General features: G+C 37.2%; 1 long non-coding RNA gene across 1 annotated transcript in view; it reads left to right on the forward strand.

Moving 5' to 3' along the window:
- The window catches only part of LOC112656074 (uncharacterized), a 42,376-nt gene extending 18,337 nt beyond the window's left edge, over positions 1-24,039 (forward strand). Inside the window, exons 2-5 of the long non-coding RNA XR_003134082.2 lie at positions 4,412-4,550; positions 7,285-7,430; positions 21,434-21,538; positions 23,847-24,039. This is a non-coding gene — a long non-coding RNA (uncharacterized LOC112656074). The remainder of the gene's footprint in view (positions 1-4,411; positions 4,551-7,284; positions 7,431-21,433; positions 21,539-23,846) is intronic.
- Positions 24,040-24,243: the final 204 nt, after the last annotated feature.

Below are 24,243 nucleotides of genomic sequence, written 5' to 3' on the forward strand. Positions count from 1 at the left end.
ATAAATACAACTTTAAAAAGAAGAATATCTATCTTTACACATATTCATTGATACTATAATTTTAATATTTTTTCCAATGTAATGAGTGAAAAATGGTGTGTATTTTATTTTCATTTTCTCTATTCTTAGTCAAAATTCTTTTGTAGATGTATTGACATTTTTATTTCCTCTTGTGTATTTTGATGCACATTTTTTTTTCTGTTGGGTTCAGTTAATTCCTTTTTTTTTAAATATTAAATTATAGGAATTATTGAGGTATTTTGGATGTTATATATATTTCAAATACTTTCATTTCAATTTTTCCTTTTAAAAAAGTTTATTTTCTTATGTAGAAATTTTTATAATGTGGTAACATGTATCAATTTCTACCTTGTGTCTCCGTGTTTTGTGTTGTCATTAGATCTTCTCTTTCCAAAGTTACAATAATGTCAACATATATAATCTTTTTCTCCTTTAATTTTGTTTTTTATATTTGTCTTCTATAACTTATCTGGGATATATCTTCATGTATAATGTGGTAGCCTAGGTCCTATCCTAGTCTAATTTTTTTTTCCTAGTCTAATTTTTTTACAAAAAATAGATACCTCTACAATTATTTCAACAGACTGGAATAGCAAATGTAAAGGATTTAGTATGACATCATCAGTTATTTTATTGTAGTTTAAGCATGATTTTAAAAATTATCAACTTATGCGGCGCTTAGGTGGCTCAGTCAGTTAAACGATGGATTCTTGATTTTGGTTGAGGTAATGATCTCAGGGTCATGAGATTTAGCTCTGTGAGGAGCTTTGCACTCACCAGGGATTCTGCTTGGGACTCTCTCCCTCTTTTTCTGCCCCTCCTCCAACTCACAGATTATCTCTCTCAAATAAATAAATAAAACTAAAAAAAAACCACACCAACTTTATTGTATGTAAACTTAAAGCTTTCCAGATCTTGTCAACTTGATTTAGATATCTTCAATAATAAGCATTTGAATGACCCAAAATGTTTATTACCTACAGAAGTTTACTTTGAAATGTAATAAAAAGAAATAAAATTTTTATCTCAATGATTTGTAAGAGTCTAAGATCTATCCTGTAAACATTGCAGGTTATGAAAAAATTTACCAGCTTTTGAGGCTTTTAAAGGTCTGGCAACTAGCCCTTTATCTGATACGTCATTTGCAAATATCTTTTCCCATTCTGTAGGTTGTCTTTTAGTTTTGTTGACTGTATCCTTTGCTGTGCAAAAGCTTCTTATCTTGATGAAGTCCCAATAGTTCATTTTTGCTTTTGTTTCTTTTGCCTTTGTGGATGTATCTTGCAAGAAGTTACTGTGGCCGAGTTCAAAAAGGGTGTTGCCTGTGTTCTCCTCCAGGATTTTGATGGAATCTTGTCTCACATTTAGATCTTTCATCCATTTTGAGTTTATCTTTGTGTCTGGTGCAAGAGACTGGTCTAGTTTCATTCTTCTGCATGTGGATGTCCAATTTTCCCAGCACCATTTACTGAAGAGACTGTCTTTCTTCCAGTGGATAGTCTTTCCTCCTTTGTCAAATATTAGTTGACCGTAATGTTGAGGGTCGACTTCTGGGTTCTCTATTCTGTTCCATTGATCTGTGTGTCTGTTTTTGTGCCAGTACCACACTGTCTTGATGACCACAGCTTTGTAGTGCAACCTGAAATCTGGCATTGTGATGCCCTCAGCTATGGTTTTCTTTTTAAAATTCCCAAGATCTATAAAGAACTTATTAAACTCAACACCAAAGAAACAAACAATCCAATCATGAAATGGGCAAAAGACATGAACAGAAATCTCACAGAGGAAGACATAGACATGGCCAGCAAGCACATGAGAAAATGCTCTGCATCACTTGCCATCAGGGAAATACAAATCAAAACCACAATGAGATACCACCTCACACCAGTGAGAATGGGGAAAATTAACAAGGCAGGAAACCACAAATGTTGGAGAGGATGCGGAGAAAAGGGAACCCTCTTACACTGTTGGTGGGAATGTGAACTGGTGCAGCCACTCTGGAAAACTGTGTGGAGGTTCCTCAAAGAGTTAAAAATAGACCTGCCCTACGACCCAGCAATTGCACTGTTGGGGATTTACCCCAAAGATACAGATGCAATGAAATGCCGGGACACCTGCACCCCAATGTTTCTAGCAGCAATGGCCACAATAGCCAAACTGTGGAAGGAGCTTCGGTGTCCATCGAAAGATGAAAAGATAAAGAAGATGTGGTTTATGTATACAATGGAATATTACTCAGCCATTAGAAATGACAAATACCCGCCATTTGCTTCGACGTGGATGGACCTGGAGGGTATTATGCTGAGTGAAATAAGTCAATCAGAGAAGGACAAACATTATATGTTCTCATTAATTTGGGGAATATAAATAATAGTGAAAGGGATAGAGGGGAAGGGAGAAGAAATGGGTGGGAAATAGCAGAAAGGGAGACAGACCATTAGAGACTCCTAACTCTGGGAAACGAACTAGGGGTGGTGGAAGGGGAGGAGGGCGGGGGGTGGGGGTGACTGGGTGGCGGGCACTGAGGGGGGCACTTGATGGGATGAACACTGGGTGTTATTCTGTATGTTGGCAAATTGAACACCAATAAAAAATAAATTTATTATAAAAAAAATAAAGGTCTGGCAGCTAAAGAATAGGCATGTGAGAGTTGATCTCCAGGGAGAAAGTGATATGGAGGAAAGTCACTAATGATTTAAGGAGAGAACTGGTAGTGATAGTTTGAAAAAGGAATAAGAGCTGGATATATGTGACAATGGAAAATTTTCTTGCTAGTATGTACAGATGGATTTGTCATGATTGACTCCAACTGCTAATGGGAAAGTTGCTATGTTACTTCTCCACCTTACTGAAACTTTCTTCCTTCAGTTAAAAAAGCAATTGCTATTGGGGTGCCTGGGTGGCTCAGTCAGTTAAGCATCTGACTTCAGCTCGGGTCATGATCCTGGGATCCTGGGATGGAGCCCCAAGTTGGGCTCCCTGCGCAGTGGAGAGTCTGCTTTTTCCTCTCCTTCTCCCTCTTCCTCATCCTCTGATCCCCCACCTCAAATAAATAAATAAAATCTATAAAAAGAGAGCAATTGCTACTAATTTGCATTTCAAGAGATATTATAGGAGCAGGAATGAAGAATAAGCAGAAAGAGAAGATAGTGATTTGAGATAGAAGTTCTAAGCAGAAAAACCATGGAAGATAGGAGTTCAGATACAGTCCTTTCTTTTTCTTTTTCTTTTTTTTTTAAGATCTATTTATTTATTTTCAAGAGTGGGGGTGAGAGAGATAGAGGGAGGGGAAACAGAAACCCAAGAGACTCCCCAATGAGCGTGGAGCCTGACCTGGCACTCAATCTCATGACTCTGAGATCAGACCTGAGCTGGAACCAAGAGTCAGTCAGTTGCTCAACTGGCTGAACCATCCAGTCACCCCTGATTTCTCTTTTAAAATTATCTGCATGTAGGGGATCCCTGGGTGGCTCAGTGGTTTGGCGCCTGCCTTTGGCCCAGGGCGCGATCCTGGGGACCCGGGATCAAGTCCCACGTCGGGCTCCCGGTGCATGGAGCCTGTTTCTCCCTCTGCCTGGGTCTCTGCCTCTCTCTCTCTCTCTCTCTCTCTGTGACTATCATAAAAAAAAATTTTTTTAATTATCTGCATCTAACCCTTTAGCAAATCCAGCCATTTGGACATTTGATATACATTCAAAGTATGTAATAAAGTCCTCTTCTCTCATTTACTCTGTCAAAACCACCATCATCTTCCATTTGGGCCATGGCAAAAGCCTTGTCAGTCTTTTTGCTTCTCTTCTTGCTCCTCCTATTCCATTTGCCACCTAGCAGCCAGGATGAGATATATCTTACTATCTCTATTTCTATATCTTTATAATAAATTATATTTAACATGACTTACATCAGATCACTTTCTTGCTTCAAACTCTTCAATGGCTTCCCATTTCATTTAGTGTACAATCCATGCCCTTCCCCCTGGCCTATAAGGCCCTTCATGATCTGGTCTTTGCTCACTTCCCTAACTCATCCTCTTACACTCTTTCACTTGTTTACTATGGTCCAGACACATTGGATTATTCCAGTTTTTAAAATATGCCCTGAATGTTCGTCCCTTAAAGTATATTCATGGTCTCTTTCTTTACCTGGAACAGTCTACATCAGACCTTTATACGGCTGTTATCTTTTCACCATTCAGATCTAAGCTCAAATATAATTTCTTCAGAGAGGCTTTTCTTCAGAGGTTATTCTGATCATTTGGTTTGTGTCATGTACTCTTTAGCTAATTATCTCACTTGAATATTCACAGCATTTACCACTACTCAGAATTACATATTAAAAAAAAATCAAGAATAAAACTTAAGTCACTCTTATTATCTGCTTTCTCTACCAGGATATGAGCTTTGGGAGAACAGGGTCTTTGAGCAGTGAAGACTGGAAAGCTAAGAAAGACCTCACATTATGTTTTGTCTCAACATTTTTAAGGTCCAGTAGAATTGGATGTGAGTTCTATGAATAGTTGTATGTATTGGGTAAGTTACCGAACTTCTTTAATTTTTCTCATTTGACAGTAGTAGTAAAGATAATAATACAGTGTGCTTCATCAAATTATTGTCAGCATATTAACTGGGATATGTAAGCAAGGTGATTGGCCTTTTGCCTGACATATCATGTGTTGAATAATAGCTTAAATGGAATAATATTAGTGTTAGCTGATTTGAATAATATGTCACTCATTTGTCCTCTCCTCCCTCTGCTAAACAATAATTTACCATTCATCCATGGAAAAAAGTGCCTTTGTAAGAGCTGTGGGATCTAGCACCAAATGGCACATGACCTGGGAGGAGTCATGCCCACCTATACATCAAGCAATAGACAAATAGAACTCAGCTGCAGCTGTGGACCTTACAGTGGTCCATGAATGGTCTTCAGCCCCTCTTGGCTATTGTATGGAAACTCCTGGAAAACATTCTTTTAGGTAATCACCCACAAAAGAACCTTTGTGGAAGTCTTGGTTCTCAGTAGTGAAGTTCCATCACACCATTAGAGAAAAAAATGAATTGGATTCATTGGAGAGGGTAAAACTAGTAGTTTTACTTTACTTACATCACCTGCCCCCAAGGTGACACAGCTTATGGCCAAGGGAAAACTTCTCAGATCTAATAGATAAAATAATATCAGAAATAAGAGTGGAGATATTATCACTGATACCACAGTAATAGGAAGGATTATAAGTGAATACACCAACAAATGAGATAACCTAGACAGAGCAGATAAATACTAGGAACATACAACTTACCGAAACTGAATCATGAAGAAATAGAAGAGCTGAACAGTTTACAATTATTAGTAAGGAGATTGAATCAGTAATCAAAAATCTCCAAATAAAGGAAAACCCAAGACCAGATGGCTTCCCTTGTGAATTCTACCAAACATTTAAAGAAGAATTAATGCCAATCCTCAAAATCTTCCAAAAAGTTGAAAAGGAAGGAAAACTTCCAAATGTATTTTATGAGACCAGAATTATTCCAATACCAAAGCCAGATAAGGATATTACAATAAAATTACAGACCAATGTCCCTGATGAATATACAAACAAAAATTCTCAACAAAACATTAGCAGACAGAATTTAACAATAAATTAAAAGGACCATAAACCATTATCAAGTGGAATTTATCCCTGGGATGTAAGGATAGTTCAACATATACAAGTCAATAAAGGTGACACGTTACATTAATATAATAAAAGTAAAAATCGTATGATCATTTCAATAGATGCAGAAGGAACATTTGACAAAATGTAATATCCTTTCATGGCAAAAACTCAACAAACTGAGTACAGAAGGTAATACCTCAACATAATAAAAGCCATATATGATCAACATCATACTCCCTGGTGACACTCGGAAGTCTTTTCCTCTAACATCAGGAAAAGACAAAGGTACGCACGCTCAAAACCACTGTCTAACATAGAAGTTCTAGATAGAGAAATAAGACAAGAATAAGAAATAAAATGCATCCAAATTTGAAAGGAAGAAGTATCTTCCTTTTCTATATATAAGATCATAATATGACTATATATAGAATGACTATAAGATTATATATATATATATATATATATATAAAATCTTAAAGACCCTACCAAAAAAATTAGCCAAATTCTGTAAAGTTTCAGGATATAAAAAAATCAACATGTAGAATCAGTTGCATTTGTATACACTAATAACAGAATCTCTGAAAAAGAAATAAAGAAAAATGACCTCATTCATATTAGCATAAAAACAATAAAATACTTAGGAATAAACTTAACCTAGGTGAAAGATCTGAAGTGATATATTACTTAATAGAAAACAGTATGGAGGTTTTCCCAGAGATTAAAAAAAATAACTAGCCACTGAAGTCTACCTCAGAAGCTAATAATACACTATATGTTAATTAATTTAATTTAAATAAAAAAATAGAACTACCACAGGATCCAGCAATTCCACTTCTGTGTTTATATCTGAAGAAAATGAAACCAGAATCTTGAAGAAATATCTGCCCTCCCATATTCACTGAAGTATTATTCACAATACCCAAGATATGAAAGCTACCTAAGCATTCATCTACAGATAAATGGATAAAGAAAATATTATCTATCTATCTATCTATCTATCTATCTATCTATCTATCTATCTAATGGAATTTTATTCAAACGTGAAAACAAGGAAATTTTGCCATTTGTGACAACATGGATGGACATTGAGGGTATCATCCTAAGTGAAATATGTCAGAGAAAGACAAATATTGTATAATATTTGTGAAACCTAACATAGCTTAACTCATAGGAATATAGAGTAAAATGATGGTTGCCAGGGCCTGGAGGGTGGGGGAAAAGGAAGATATTGGCCATAGGAACTTTCAGTTATATGACAAATTCTGGAAGTCTAATGTACAGGGTAATGATTATTGTTAACCATATTGTATCATACATACTTGAAAGGTGCTAAAAAAGTAGATTTTAAATATTCTCACTACAAGAAAGAAATGGTAATTATGTGATGGAGTTGTTAACTAACCCTCCTGTGGTTATCATTTCACAGTGTATAAATGTATTGAATTGACATGGTATGCACCATAAACTTAGACAATGTTATATGTTAAGTATATCCCTCTGAAGCTAAAAATAAAATGACATTTGAAAAAAGTTAAAGGATAGAACTTGGTTAAAATTTGGTGTCAACTCATAAGTGACATTTCTGAGGCCTCTCATTTTTTTCTTTCTAGCACAGTGTTTCTAACTGGAGAGGAAAAAGAAGTTTGTTTATTTGTTCATGAAGTGTGAGAGAGTAGAAAGGCAAAGATGAACTACCATCTGTCTTTGCCCTTGGATGGATCTACTTCCTCTCTTTCACTTTTTTGAGACAAGTCAGGTATGAACACAGAAGGAGAATCAGGAAACAGAACAAACTAAAATCCTGTTTTATTTACCATAGTGTTAAATGTGTACTGTTGTTGCAATTCATGAACTCTATACAATTTAGTCTACTCTCCATGGACAATTGGCCATATTATAAGCAGAAAACCTGAGAGGGAGACAAAAAGATGGTCAGTTTGTCAGTTCAGGACTGGTGTTTGGCTACGTTTAGTACACAGGATTTTAGTTTATCAGAAATTGTAGACAAGCCTTTCCCACCAACCGAATAACCCTCTGCTGTTTACAAACAATTGCAATTTGGAGTCCCATTTAATATGTTCATGAAGACAAACAGGAAGGGGAAGAAGTGAAATTCTTAAGTCTGCAATATAAACAATTGCCCAATGAAAGGATGTAGACCGTTAGAGCCAGTTTCTCTCTGGCCCTCACACTCTTCCGTGCTCTTCTTTTCCTGGAATTAAACCAGAAGGAAATTAATCTGGTTAGCAGGAATTTCTCTTGTTTAAAGATTACTTAAAAGAAGGATTAAAAACTATACAAAATATTTCCTTGTGTAACAGCATAAACTGAAAATATCCAAGTCTCAATCAGCACTTCAACTATGTGTAACAACTCTTGTTGGAGGGGTCCACCATGGAGAATGTTTTAATCTAGGAAGAAAGAAGGACTAGATTAGCTGGAAGTGTCTAACCTTACAATTCACAATAAAAAATCAACTGTATAATGAACTTTGGCACCTCCAGATTCAAGAAAACATAAGCAATATGCAGTAGATTCTCCCTTTGGTGCCTATGTTTCTCTCAACTAAAAAGTCAATGAAATCTTTAGTTTGATACATCATCAGGAGACCCAGCTTTACCTAATTTTAGATTTCCCCTCTCATTTTGTCTAAATTCTGCTGATTCTCTTCTCTATGTTTCTTGGTCTTTCTGTGGAACATTTCCTTTCCTTTCATAAGAACTTCACAATGGGTTCTTAGGTAGGGCACGGAATGGAGAAGGGTGCAGGGGATCCGATCCCAGCTGCTTCCTATGTGGATTTTCAGCTAAATCACTTAATCTCTCAGTGTTTCATTTTTCTCGCCCTACATGGGACTTGACTGAGAACTTCATGGGGTTGAAGTGTAGATTCCAAGAGTTAATAAATGGAATGTGTTAAGAAAGGTTTCCAGCACTTAGGAATCACTATGTACATTTTAGCTGCTATTTCCAGTGGAGGATTGGGTTCAATTTCGCCTGCATTTATTCACATTTCACTTTTATTAACAGTCTTTTCAACAGTATTCTTGAAGAAGTTGTATTCAACATTATATTCTTCCAACTGCCTTTACTAATTATTTACTACTCAAGTACAGTGTCTGTACTGGATCATCATCATCATCAGTCCAACAACCATTGCCCCTCTTAACTTATAAATAGAATCCGGTTTCCTTTTGGGGGGAATTCTCTCTGCCCTACCTTTAGGTACAATTTGGCAGATGATGCTTTCTTCCCTTCAAGTCTGATTGGGAATTCTTGGAATTCTGAGAATCTGAGTAGTGGGCAGAGTGACAAATGGAAAATAGCTGGACCTCTGCATTCCACCTGTAGCACCTTGGTTGAACTTCTCAAGTAGCTCCTAACTTCTACTCTAAACACTACCTGATTGCTATCTGAATTTTCCTTAGTCCCGAGGGCTACTCCTTGTAGTCATCCTATATTCATCCACCCAAGCTGGCCAGAGTAAATGTCTTTTACTTGAAAGGTCGAGAATCCAGTCTGGTACAGGTCCTTCCTCTTAGTGCTGCAGCTCTGCTCTCTACCCACATACCCTGATGTTTTGCTCTGTTGCATTTCCGTGGCTCTGTGTTCTTTCCCACTGCAGCCAGTTGCAAGCATATTTCATTCTACTATATTTGGCAGAAAGAATTGTTTCTTGATTAGTATCTGAGTGGAAAGTGGTTTCTCAGTTGAGCAAAATTGTCAAAGCTGTGCTAGACTTGTTTATAATGGCCTGCTATTTCCTCAGCCTCTTCTACAGGAAGCTGCGGAGGTCCTTGCTAGATAATGAGTGGGTATGTTATGGTCATATACCATGTGACCACACCATCTGGCTCAGGGATGTGCATCTACCCCAAGGCAGCAAGTCCATGTTTCAGCAAGGCAGAAACTTATGACTTGCATGGCCTGGCTCAAAAAATATGAAGAGAGCCAATCAGATCCATCTCAGGAATTTAGAATTGGGAAACAGACCTGCCCAAGGCAGTTAACCTTAAGGACATCATCACAATCATGTGTGAAGAGCTGCTATTGTGTAGGGGGTGCTGAAGTACTCACTTGGAGAAATGTGCAAACTGATGCAAGAAGGGCATCCTTGCAAGAGGGGCAGATGAATGAAGCAGTCTAGCAGAAAAAACAGAAATGCATGAAAATGTGATCCCAAGGGGGCGATAGGGACCTTTTGGTTTCTGATGGCTTTTCTTGTCTGGTTCCTGGCTTTATAGCACTGCTGTTATCAAATTTCTGGATTCTTTATATCTCCTTAAAATATTATGTCTTACTACGTTTTTCCCTATGATATGTGAAGCCGAATGTTTCCTGCTTAAAGCTGATACAATGACACTTCCTATTTAACATCAATAATTGTACTCTTGAGCAGTAGGAGGTCAAGATTATTTCCATTAAATAGCACTGAAATTTTCTTGTTCTTTTTGTTGCTTTTTAAATTAAATTATTGGCCTTGCACACACCCCACCCCTTCTTTCTAGACTTCGTCTTCATTTTATTGTCTAGCTAGTAGTGATCTGTATCAAGATCCACTACACAATTAGGCATTGGAACATATGGTCAGTGTAGCTCACCAATTCTATGTGACTATTCAAGAGTACCATAGTTCAATTAGATGTTTAAAGCTATTCAATTTTTCCCATTAGAGAAAAAGATAAATTTGAGTTTTCAATGGATTGTGACAATTGCTTCACTCAGATGTAATGTGACTATCCCCACCCCCTCTTTTGTAAATGTCAATTCCCTTTAAAAAACATTGCAGAAAATCTTTTAGGATTTCTTAGAATCATGCTGTTAAAATAATACAATGATTGTTCTTCCCCCCCCCCCAATTTTTATTTAAATTCTAGTTAGCATACAGTGCAATACTGGTTAGAGGAATAGAATTCAGTGATTTATCGCTTACATACAACACTTACATACATCACTTACATACAACATCACTTACATACAACATCATACAGTGATCATCATCACAAATGCCCTCCTAATACTCATCACTCATCTAGCCTATGTCCCACCTACCTCTCTCCATCAACCTTCAGTTTGTTCTCTATCTTTAAGAGTCTATTATGGTTTGTTTTCTTCTCTGTCTTGTTCTCCCACCCATATATTCATGTTTCATTTCTTAAATTCCTATATGAATGAAATTATATGGTATTTGTCTTTCTCTGATTGATTTATTTTGCTTAGCATAGTACACTCTAGCTCAATCCACGTCATTGCAAATGGCAAGATTTCATTCTTTTTGCAGGTTGAGTAATATTTTTATATATATATAAATATATATATATCATCGAGCACAGTCACTTTGTCAAACAGAAGGAAAGGGTATTCACAGGAGGTAGCCTCTCTCTGCACAGGGGGAGGGCGGGGGGGGGGTTTCAAATGCACAGAAAAAAAAGTCACCTGGTCACACCACCCAGCAGGTGTGCTTTAGGATGATGTGTTGAGTATTCTAGAGTCTTTTTTTTTAATAAATTTATTTTTTATTGGTGTTCAATTTGCCAACATACAGAATAACACCCAGTGCTCATCTCGTCAAGTGCCCACCTCAGTGCCCACCACCCAGTCACCCACACCTCCTGCCCTCCTCCCCTTCCACCACCCCTAGTTTGTTTCCCAGAGTTAGGAGTCTTTCATGTTCTGTCTCCCTCTCTGATATTTCCCACTTATTATTTTTCTCCTTTCCCCTTTATTCCCTTTCACTATTTTTTATATTCCCCACATGAATGAGACCATATAATGTTTGTCCTTCCTGATTGACTTATTTCACTCAGCATAATACCTTCCAGTTCCATCCATGTCAAAGCAAATGGTGGATATTTGTCATTCTAATGGCTGAGTAATATTCCATTGTATACATAAACCACATCTTCTTTATCCATTCATCTTTCGTTGGACACCGAGGCTCCTTCCACAGTTTGGCTATTGTGGACATTGCTGCTAGAAACATCGGGGTGCAGGTGTCCCGGCGTTTCACTGCATCTGTATCTTTGGGGTAAATCCCCAACAGTGCAATTGCTGGGTCGTAGGGCAGGTCTATTTTTAACTCTTTGAGGAACCTCCACACAGTTTTCCAGAGTGGCTGCACCAGTTCACATTCCCACCAACAGTGTAAGAGGGTTCCCTTTTCTCCGCATCCTCTCCAACATTTGTGGTTTCCTGCCTTGTTAATTTTCCCCATTCTCACTGGTGTGAGGTGGTATCTCATTGTGGTTTTGATTTGTATTTCCCTGATGGCAAGTGATGCGAAGCATTTTCCCATGTGCTTGTTGGCCATGTCTATGTCTTCCTCTGTGAGATTTCTCTTCATGTCTTTTGCCCATTTCATGATTGGATTGTTTGTTTCTTTGCTGTTGAGTTTACTAAGTTCTTCATAGATCTTGGAAACTAGCCCTTTATCTGATAGGTCATTTGCAAATATCTTCTCCCATTCTGTAGATTGTCTTTTAGTTTTGTTGACTGTATCCTTTGCTGTGCAAAAGTTTCTTATCTTGATGAAGCCCAACAGTTCATTTTTGTTTCTTTTGCCTTCATGGATGTATCTTGCAAGAAGTTACTGTGGCCGAGTTCAAAAAGGGTGTTGCCTGTGTTCTCCTCCAGGATTTTGATGGAATCTTGTCTCACATTTAGATCTTTCATCCATTTTGAGTTTATCTTTGTGTATGGTGTAAGAGAGTGGTCTAGTTTCATTCCTCTGCATGTGGATGTCCAATTTTCCCAGCAGCACTTAATGAAGAGACTGTCTTTCCTGCTTTGTCGAATATTAGTTGACCATAAAGTTGAGGGTCCACTTCTGGATTCTCTATTCTGTTCCATTGATCTATGTGTCTGTTTTTGTGCCAGTACCACACTGTCTAGATGACCACAGCTTTGTAGTACAACCTGAAATCTGGCATTGTGATGCCCCCAGCTATGGTTTCCTTTTTTAAAATTCCCCTGGATATTCGGGGTCTTTTCTGATTCCACACAAACCTTAAAATAATTTGTTCCAATGAGTATTCTAGAGTCTAAGGAGCCGGACCTCTCGTCATAGTCCTCCTCGGTGTACAGGGACTGCTTGGCCACGATGGGAAATATATATATATATATATATATATATATATATATATATATATATATTCATTGGTTGATGGATATTTGTTTTTTTTTCATAGTTTGACTATTGACAATGCTGCTGTAAACATTGGGGTTCTTGTACCCCTTCACATCTGTATTTTTGTATCCTTTAAGTAAATACCTAGTAGTACAATTGCTGGTTCATAGGGCAGTTTTATTTTTAACTTTTTGAGGAAATGCCATGCTGTTCTCCAGGGTGACTGCACAAGTTTGCATTCCCACCAACAGTGAAAAGAGTTCCCCTTTCTCTGCATCCTCACTAAAATCTGTTATTTTTTGTGTTGTTAATTTTAGCCATTCTGACAGGTATGAGGTGGTGTCTCATCATGGGTTTGATTTGCATTTCCCTGATCATGAGTGATGTTAAGTATTTTTTCATGTGTCTGTTAGCCATCTGGATGTCTTCTTTTTCTTTTTTTAAGATTTTATTTATTTATTCATGAGAGACATACATTGAGAGAGAGAGGCAGAGACACTGGCAGAGGGAGAAGCAGCCCCCATGCAGGGAGCCTGATGTGGGACTCCATCCCGGGACTCCAGGATAATGCCCTGGGCTGAAGGCAGGCGCTAAACTGCTGAGCCACCCAGGGATCCCCTGGAGGTCTTCTTTGAAAAAATGTCTATTTATGTCTTCTGTCCATTTCTTAACTGGATTACTTGTTTTTTGGGTGTGGAGTTTGCTAAGTTCTTTATGGATTTTGGATACTAACCCCTTTATCAGATATGTCATTTGCAAATATCTTCTCCCATTACATAGGCTGCCTTTTAGTTTTGTTGATTGTTTCTTTCCCTGTGTAGAAGGTTTTTATATTGATGAAGTCCCAATAGTTCGTTTTTGCTTTTGTTTTCCTTGCTTCTGACAATGTGTCCAGTAAGAAGTTGCTCTGGTCTAGGTCAAAGAGGTTGCTGCCTGTGTTCTCCTATAGGATCTGGATGGCTTCCTGTCTCACATTTAGGTCTTTCATCCATTTTGAATTTGTTTTTGTGTAAGGATCCCCTATTAGCTAGTATCTTGTTGAGAGTTTTTGCATCTGTGTTCATCAGTGATGTTGGTCTATAATTCTCCTTTTTGGTGAGAATTTGGTGAAGTCTTTGTCTGGTTTTGGAATTAAGGTGATGCTGGCCTCATAAAATGAGTTTGGAAGTATTCCATCCCTTTCTATCCTTCAGAACAGCTTTAATAGAATAGGTATTATTTCTTCTTTAAACGTTTGAATGAATTCCCCTGAGAAGCCATCCGGCCCTTGACTTTTGTCTCTTGGGAGGTTTTTGATGACTGCTTCAATTTCCTCCCTGGTTATTGGCCTGTTCAGGTTTTCTATTTCTTCCTGTTCCAGTTTTGGTAATTTATCGATTTCCAGAAATGCATTCATTTCTTCTAGATTGCCTAATTTATTGGCATATAACTGCTCATAATATGTTTTTAAAATCGTTTGTATTTCCTTAGTGTTGGTTGTGATCTCCCTTTTATTCATGATTTTATTAATTTGAGTCTTTTCTCTCTTGTTTTTAATAAGGCTGGCTAATGGTTTATCTATCTTATTAATTCTTTCAAAGAGCCAACTCCTGGTTTTGTTGATCTATTATGTAGTTCTTCTGGTCTCTATTTCATTGAGTTCTGCTCAAATCTTTATTAACTCTCTTCTTCTGCTTGGTGTAGGTTTTATTTTCTGTTTTTTCTCCAGTTCCTTTAGGTGCAAGGTTAGCTTGTATATTTGAGTTCTTTCCAGTTTTTGGATGGATGCTTTTATTGTGATGTATTTCCCTTTCAGGACTTCTTTTGCTGTATCCCAAAGATTTTGAACAGTTGTATCTTTTCATTAGTTTCCATGAATCTTTTAAATTAAATCTTTTTAATTCTTCTCTAATTTCCTGGTTGACCCACTCATCTTTTAGTAGGATGCTCTTTAACCTCCACGTGTTTGAGTTTCTTCCCAATTTCTTCTTATAATTGAGTTCTAGTGTCAAAGCACTGTGGTCTGAAAATATGCAGGGGACAATCCCAATCTTTTGATATTGGTTGAGACCTGATTTGTGACCCAGTATGTGGTCTATCCTGGAGAAAGTTCCATGTGCATTTGAGAAGAATGTGTATTCAGTTTCATTTGGATGCAAAGTTCTGTATATATCTGTGAAATCCATCTGGTCCAGTGTATCATTTAAAGCCCTTGTTTCTTTGATTATGTTGTAATGTGGTGTTGAAGTCTCCTACTATTAGTTTATTATTATCTAAGTATATCTTTACTTTGGTTATTAATTGATATACTTGGCAGCTCCCACATTAGGTGCATAAATATTCATGATTGTTAAGTCCTCTTGTTGGATAGACCCTTTAAGTATGAGATAGTGTTCCTCTTCATCTCTTACTACAGTCTTTGGGATAAACTAATTTATCTGATATGAGGATTGCTACCCCTGTTTTCTTTTGAGGATCACTTGAATGGTAAATGGTTCTCCAACCTTTCATTTTCAGGCTGGAGGTGTCTTTAGGTTTAAAATGAGTCCTTTGTAGACAGCAAATGGATAGGTCTTGCTTTTTTATCCAGTCCAATACCCTGCGTCTTTTGATGAGATCATTTAGCACATTCATGTTCAGAGTAACTATTGAAAGATATGAATTTAGTGTCATCAAAATATCTATTCAATACTTGCTTTTGTGAATTATTTCTTTGGTATTCCTCTTTTTTTACAGGGTCCCCCTTAATATTTCTTGCAGAGCTGGTTTGGTGATAATATATTCTTTAAGTTTCTGCCTATCTTGGAAGCTCTTTATCTCACCTTCTATTCTGAATAAGAGCTTTGCTGGATAAAGTATTCTTGGCTGCATGTTCTTCTCATTTAGGACCCTGAATATATCCTGCCAGCCCTTTCTGGCCTTCCAGGTCTCTGTGGAGAGGTCTGCTGTTACTCTGATATTTCTCCCCTTATAAGTTAAGAATTTCTTATCTCTCGCTGCTTTAAGAATTTTTTCTTTATCTTTGGAATTTGTGAGTTTCACTATTAAATGCCGAGGTATTGAATGGCTTTTATTGATTTTTGGGGGGGAACCTCTCTATCTTCTGGATCTGAATGCCTGTTTTCCTCCCCAAATTAGGGAAGTTTCAGCTATGATTTATTTAAATATGCTTTCTGGCCCTCTGTTCCTCTCAGCGCTTTTCTGCAACCCCAATTATACGTAGTTTCTTCCTTCTGAGGCTATCATTTGTTTCCCTTAGCCTTTCCTCAGGGTCTTTCAATTGTTTTTCTCCTTTTTCTTCAGCTTCCTTCCTTGCCATCAACTTGTCTTCTATGTTGCTCAATCTTTCTTCAACCTCATTAACCCTCATCGTTAGGACCTCCAGTTTGGATTGCATCTCATTTAATTGATTTTTAATTTTGGCCTGATTAGTTCTAGATTCTGCAATCATGAAGTCTCTTGAGTTCTTTTTTTTTCCAGAGCCACCAGTAGCTTTATAATTGTGCTTCTGAATTGGCTTTCTGACATTGAATTGTAATCCAAATTCTGTAACTCTGTGTCAGAGAGTACTGTTTCTGATTCTTTCTTTTGGGGTGAGTTCTTCTTTCTAGTCATTTTGCTCAGTGCAGAGTGGCTGTATGAGTGGGCTGAGTCAAGAATATCAACCACGACCTAAGTAAATTTCACCTTAGATGATTCTGATGAGGTCAGAGACCAGGAAATGAAAACGAAGATCAGAACAAAATAAAACAAAAGGACCACTAAAGTGAAAAACAAATGTTAAAGCAAAGTAGTAAATAATAAAAGGCCAAGAATCCTAAAGAAGAAGAAAAAAAAGAAAAAAAGAGAAGAAGGATAAAAAGGGGGCCTGGGAGATGGTGGTGGTGATGATGTTGTAGTGGAGGGAGAATGTAGTCTACCTGAGGGGCCCTAGGGGGTTATCCTCTTGGTTCTGCATGTATTAAGTTCTGTCTGTTAGAAGATGCTCAGTCCCAAATTTATATAAACCAGCAAACATATTGTAGAAAGCCCCACATCGACCATCCAAACATAAACGAGATAAAAGAGGCCTGCAGAATGGGAATAAGAGAGAATATAATCTCACAGAATGAACCAGCATGGTATTACACTTGGTTCTGGGTACATGCTGGTCATGTTTTAGAAGGTACTAACTTCCACCATTGTAGAACAAAATGAGGTAGAGAAAACAAAAAGCACAAAACATACCTCGTATATCTCCCAAAAATAAACTGACTATGTTGAAGGGAATCTAGAAGTGGAACATATGTAAGATGTAATTATAGAAATATGAAAATAAAAAAGGAAGAAACTTAAAAATGAAGAGGTGGTAAAATATTATAGTTAAGGTGGGAAAAGAGAAAAAATATTAGAAACTTTTAGTCTGATATAAAAATGAGTTGTACTGGAAAAAGGCGGGGGGGGGCGGGGAAGAGGGGAGACTCTCTAGTTCTATATACTGTAAATCTTTTGATTTCCCCTTGAGCTTTCCAGCCCTGCTTGATCAAGAACTTGCTCTTGCCCTGTCCTTCCAGCTGGTCTTCTAGGGGAGGGGCCTGCTGTGCTGATTCTCAGGTGTGTGCACCTGGGGGAGCTGCCCCAACCCCCGCCGGATGCTGGACTCCTTGGGAGCTGTTCACCCCTTGAGGCCCCTGTTCCTTGGGGCCCCGCTCTGTTCCAGGCACAGGGTGACACCAAGAGGAACACCACTGGCGGCGGCCAGCTCTCCAGCGGGGAGTCAGTTCGGGCAGTAACTACCGCAGCTCCCAGTCCACACTGGCCTGATGCTCTGGGGGCGGGGGGTGCTGACCTGCACAGCTTGGGGGCGCCCGGCAGCAGGAGTGTCCTCGATGTCCTGGGCCCTCCCTGCCTCCACCTGTCCCGGGGGCAGCACAGGATCCTGGCTGTGTACCCTAATGTTCTGGGATCCAGGGCCTGTGCTGCTGGAATCGTGCTCCCAGGCCGCGGCTCTGGAAGGCAGCAGGGCGCAGCCCCCTCCTCCCTGAGCCGCGCCTGACCCCCCAGCTTCTCCCGAGGCCCCGCCAGGTGCGCTCCAGCCCTTTACTGAGCTCAACGGAGGTGTGTGAGGTGCTTCCCCCCCAGGTGCACTTCCTCTATTAGTGACTACGGGAGACTGGAGGCTCCACTGCCCCTCCTGCGATCCTGCCCGAGCTCCCTGCTAAGTGCCTTTCCATCCAGGAAGGATCTGGTGCAGATTTCTTAAAGTTCCTGCTTCTCCAGGCCGGGCTTTCCTGTCCCCCGGGAGGCTTTCCCCGAAGCTGGCCTTAGCCTGGCTCCTCGAGGGGCCCCTCCCCCACTGGTTCCTTTTTTTTTTTTTTTTTTTTTTTTTTGTAATTTTTCCTGCTTTCCTACCTTGTTAGAAGCAAAAACCCTTCTCTCTGTAGCATTCCAGCTGTTCTCTTGTTAAATCTCAGGTTGGATTCGTAGGTGTTCAGGATGGTTTGAAAGTTGTTACTCTGTGTGATGGGTGTAATGATATCACCATTTTCCATATGAATCGGCTCTGACCGAGGGTGGAGAGATGAGGCGGTGGGATGGGGCAGCGGGGGCTGACCTGGGGTGCGGCTGCGGCTTCCTTCCTCCCCTGGCTACCCAGCTGCAGAGAAGGCTGCATCCTGAAATTTGTAAGAAGCTATCTCTACAATATATACCACAAAATGGCCACCAGCAGGTAAATTTGTGTTCTTTAGAGATCCAGATGGAATGGCCGGTAAATGGCTGAAGTTCCCTACAGGGATATTTGGGAAAATATTTTAGGAAATGCTATAGAAAACCTTTCAGAATAGCAACACACAATTTTCAAATTGCCAATTATGGCTAAAGGGACTGTGACTCCTTAGTGGATAGGAAATTTTGAGCATCTTAATTGATGTATAGTTGGTTCTTTAGGAGAATTAATGCACCTTCACCATGATAGAATTCTCAATTATGCCCTGTGGGAACTAGGTTAAGACTAAGAAATCCCAAGCTTTTGTCTGCAAAATTCAGATGCACTTATGAAAATAATATACTATTTTGAATAGAATTCTTATAATTTCATTGTATAAAGTTTGAGAAACTCAGAAAAGATCAAAGATAAAAATAACTAGATTCTGTTCCCTTTCTCCAAAAAACTATGGTTAATATTTGGATGTATGTTTTTTAGTGCTTCTATCATTTTCTTTATGACATATAGGTGCTTCCAATGTATGTCATTATCAAATAATGGCAATTTAATCATCTTCCCTATGTAAGACTAGTTCTTTTTTTAAAAATCTTTTTACATCATATGTAATTTTTAAAAAACTGCTAATGTAGAGAATAATGTTAATAGGGGTAATAGTGGGTAATAGTAATAATTGTTTCTGACTTTATTGGAAATATTTCTGTCATAATCAAATGTGACATTAACTATTGTTTGAGATAGATATCATTTTCTATCTCCTCTGTCTAGATACTCCTTACTATATTAAATAATTATCTCTTGATTCATAGCTGATATCTTATAAATGAATGTTGAATTTAATCACATGTATTTCAATTTCTATTAATATTGTCTATTTCATTTCATTTTTGATGCAATAGACTATATCAGCAGATTTTCTAATATTTAACAATTATTCTATTATTGGGGCTAACTATACTTTTCTATTGTATGTTGTTATCCTAAGATAGTAGTGGGTTTCATGGATTTGTGAAGATTTTACTCTATGTATAATTTAGATAGTCTTGTAGTCGTATTTCGAATAGCATATTTCGGAACCTTTGTCTGGCAAGAAAATTTTCCATTGTTGAAGTAGTTTAACCAAGCATCACATATTAATATTATTCATTAATACCTAAATACTCTGATTAAATTCCGTAGCTACAGACTTATTTTACTCAAACTTAACATTTTCTAATGATGTTTAACTAGATTCCCAATTTTCCCAAAGAATATTTAGTATAATCTTAGATAACTAAAATTCTGTAGAATGTTCTTCAGGAAATATTAATTTCCTGTTTTCCTGTGGGGGTATCTTTTATGATGCAAGGTTCTCTAAGGAAAGAAAGATGGTTTCATCTATTTTTGTGTGCCTGATTTAATTAGCACTGTAAATTTAAATAGCACTGTAATTCTTGACTCATTTAATTTGCTGATAAGCATATGTGGGAAGAATAAAGTTTTGTGTTAAAGGCACTTTTTTGAAAACATTGCAAGTACTATCCTGGTTATAGTTCTGTTTCAGTTTTCTAATACTTCTAGAATAAATTCTGATCTTCTGTATCTTTCTCTGAAAATAATTGATACTAAAATATTTCAAATGCATTAACATAGAACTCTATTAATGTTCCATTATAACTAAGAAAAAACTCTTGTAGTTGTATCTTCTTTCAAAGATCTACTGCAGCATTTGCCATTTATTTTGTTTTAAATAATCTCATTACAAGTTTGTGTATTGAGGGCACCTGGGCAGCTTAGTTGGTTAAGCAACTGTCTCTTGATTTCAGCTCAGACCATGATATCAGGGTTGTGAGATGGAGCCTATGTCAGACTCCATGCTGGGTGTGGAGCCTGCTTAAGATTCTCTCTCCCTAAAAAAAAAAAAAAAAAAAAAAAAAAAAAAAAAAAAAAAAAATCTCTCTCCCTCTCCCTATACCCTTCTTCCCCAACCTCTCTCCCTCTCTTAAAAAGAGAGAGAGATAGAGAGAGGAAGAAGAAGAAGAAGAAGAAGAAGAAGAAGAAGAAGAAGAAGAAGAAGAAGAAGAAGAAGAAGAAGTTGTTTATTTTATTAGTCTTTTTGATTAATCCTTTTTTTTTCCTGGCTCTTGAATTTACTTTTCAATTCTATTGTTATTTTGCTCTGTAATTTATTAACTTTTGTCTTTTCATTATTTCAGGATATTTTGTTCTTTACTTTCCTAATTTTAGTTGAATTCTGATATATCTTGATTATTTCTTATAAATGAAGGATTTTAAGATTATGAAGTATTGTTTCTTACAAATGAAGGAACCTAAGATTATGCATTCTGAGTATTATTTAAAAAATTCCCATAGGCAAGTAGCGTTCACACTTTATTATTTTAAAAGTTGTCTTAATTGCAATATTGCAGAGTTTATTTTTTCTTTGATTCAAAATTATTGGGAGTTTAGAAAAAAATATTTGCATGTGAAACAATTTTTTAAACTTTAGTCATAAAGTTCTGATTTTAATTAATTCAGTGGCCTTGAATTTTCTTTTCAGGTAACAAGGGACTAAAATAAGTGCCTCCTTATTTTAGCTTGATGTGACAATATTTTTGGCCATAGCACATACACATCCATTTACTTCATCTTCAACTTACTCTTTTGGGACTTTGTTATTAATAGTCCTATGTCCTGGTGATTTTCAAGTCTATAAGGAAATGGATAATAGCCCTTTTTCAAAAAAGATTGAATAGCCCATCTTAGATCATTCTAATTATTGCAGCAGCTCCTTTAAATTCTTCTGCAGCATAATTATCTATATAACTGTGAACCTTTTATATCCATCCCTTATTTATTCTCATTTATTTCACAAGTACTTGGCATATTGTCTTCAAAGATAGCTACTGTCCAACTATCCTTCTGTCTAACTATACCTTTAGTAATGTGACTTTACCACTCCTTTTATCAAGACATGAAGTCTCTTCCCCCTCTCTTTGATCTGTGCTGGTCCTGTGATCTGCTATGACCAGTGGAATGCAACAGATGTGACATTGTGTGACTTCTGACCTTAAATGGTAAGAGGTTTTGGTGTTTCTATTTCTACCCTCAGGAAGATGCTCAGTCTAGACAACCATATGATAAGGGCAGATTACAACTACAGATTAAATGGGAAATAGGTGCAAGGATTAGAGCCCCATATATGTGAATGTGCCATCTTGGACTGTCCAGGCCCAATTATGCCAATGTCATTTGGAGCAAGAGCCAAGTTTTCTCTTATAAATCTCACTCAAGTTCCTGACCTGCAGAATTATGAGCAATAAAATGGTAGTTGTTTTGGCCACTAAGGCTTGGAATAGAGCCATTAATAAAACAGAGACAAAAAACAGGTAGGTATAAGGCATTAAAGGGAAAGAAATAATGTAAATTTTGATTGTGCCAATTTTTAAGGCAGTTTAATTTATTTGTTCTGAATTGTGTATCTTGGCCTCTATGTTATAGTAAAATAAAATTACCAAATTAAAAAAAAAACAAATAGTAAGGGAATGACAATTCCATATTTTCTATATCTAAGAAAAATATCACAAATTGAGGAAACAACTAACAAATGACAGCCCTACAAAATGTGGCATCAACATGCTATACAAAATCTGTGGTCTTTTCTCATGAGGAAAAAGCTAGCTTTGGAGTAAAGTATAATATTTCAAAGAAGATATGTACATCAATAAAGGTTTTATTGTTTTGATTCTTCCCTTCCTTCTTTGCTTCCTTCCATTCGTCCTTCCTTTTAGTGTATGGGCTGGCCATATATAAAAGAAAAGAACTCAAAGTACCAAAATGGATTTTTGGTCCTGTTCCTTTAAGTAACTAAATTCCACATTTTGATTGGTTGGAAACGATTTCCTACCTCACTGTCACCTCTGACAGCCACACATGGGGAGTTGTGTCTTTATTTATTTATTTTTATTTCTTCCATTAGTGTCTAAATAGCAGCAGCTTGTACTGAATTACTTCAGGGATAGTCTCTCCTTCTTTCAAAAGAAAGTCATTCATTAGGGTGCCTCACCTTTACCAAGAGACATGTTCTCAGCTTCATGATGGCTGGCAGCCAGAGAAGCAATTTCCTTTCTTTTAAAAGGGGTTGGAAAGCATCTGATTGTATCAGGAAGAGGTATTTCAGTTTTCAAGGTGAAAGGACACTTGCTTCTTTTATAGATAATGGAAGAAATAAGATACATTAGTGAAAGGCAGAGGGCATACCAATTAAAAGTATCCAGGAAGGGCAGGGCATAGTCTGTCCACAGGTTATCTCAATGTAAATTAGCAGAGCAGGTAATAATACCAGTTTTCTCCTTTACAACTTAAATAATTCAGATTTTAAGACAGGTGTTTTAAAAACATTTTTGTCTTTACCAGAACAATTGATAATACAATATTTATTCTTAAATTTTGTTTCCCTTTCATAGACTAATATTTAATGTACAGAATTATTTAGCATGCCAGGAAAAAAAGCCCTTTCCATTTAACTTATTTTTACCCTGGCTTTTAGAATTCTGTTTAAGAGAAAGAAAACATGAAGTTTCCTAGAACTAGTGGGTGTAAGAATAGTAGCTATTGAAATTATCTGTAATTGTTATGAATCTAAGAAAAAACAACATAAAGGAAAACCCACACAGGTATTTAATTAATATTTATTGTCTACCCTTTCCCACAAATTCTTTCAAGCAACGCTGTTCAATAGAAATATGTGAGCCACAACTATGAGCCACCTGTGTAATTTTAAATTTTCTGGTAGGCATACTTGAAAAAAGAAAACAGCCAAAAGAAGCCTGCAATGTATTTGATTTAGCTTGATATACTCAAATGATATCACTGCAATAAGCAATCAATATAGACATTATTCATGAGATTAAAAAAATTTTAGGTGAGTGTAGTTGACACATAATGTTTCATTAGTTTCAGGTGTACAACATAGTAGTTCAACTTTCCTATATGTTATGCTCTGCTCACCACAAGTATAGCTACATCTGTCACCATGCAACACTATTACAATATCATTAGCTATATTTCTCATGCTGTGCCTTTTATTCCTGTGATTTTTTTATTCCATAACTGAAAACCTGTCTCTCCTACTCCCCTTCACTCATTTTGCCCATCCCCCCACCCCATCCCCTCTGCAACCATCAGTTTGTTCTCTATTTATAGGTCTGATTCTGCTTCTCATTTGTTTATTCTTTTTTCTTTCTTTCTTTCTTTTTTTTTTTTTTAGATTCCTCATATGAGTAAAACCATATGGTATCTGTTTTTCTCAGCCTGGCTTATTTCACTTAGCAGGAGATAATTTATATTCTCTTTTATTCTGTCTTCAAAATCTATTGTGTATAGATGCTACATATGACATATCTCCTTTAACTGCAATAGCCAAGATATGGAAGCAACCTCAACGTTCATCAATAGATAAATGGATAAAGAAGATATATGTGATAATATACGTACAATGGAATAATACTCAGCCATAAAAAAGAATGAAATCTTGTCATTTGCAACAACATAACTCAAAATAATAAACTTCCATGCAGGGAGGAGCAAGATGGCGGAGGAGTAGGGTCTCCAAATCACCAGTCTCCACCAAACTACCTAGAAAACCTTCAAATTATCCTGAAAATCTATGAATTCGGCCTGAGATTTAAAGAGAGACCAGCTGGAATGCAACAGTGAGAAGAGTTCGCGCTTCTATCAAGGTAGGAAGACGGGGAAAAAGAAATAAAGAAACAAAAGGCCT

The sequence above is a fragment of the Canis lupus genome, chromosome 22, assembly GCF_003254725.2.
Source record: "Canis lupus dingo isolate Sandy chromosome 22, ASM325472v2, whole genome shotgun sequence".
Taxonomy (NCBI): Eukaryota; Metazoa; Chordata; class Mammalia; order Carnivora; family Canidae; genus Canis; species Canis lupus.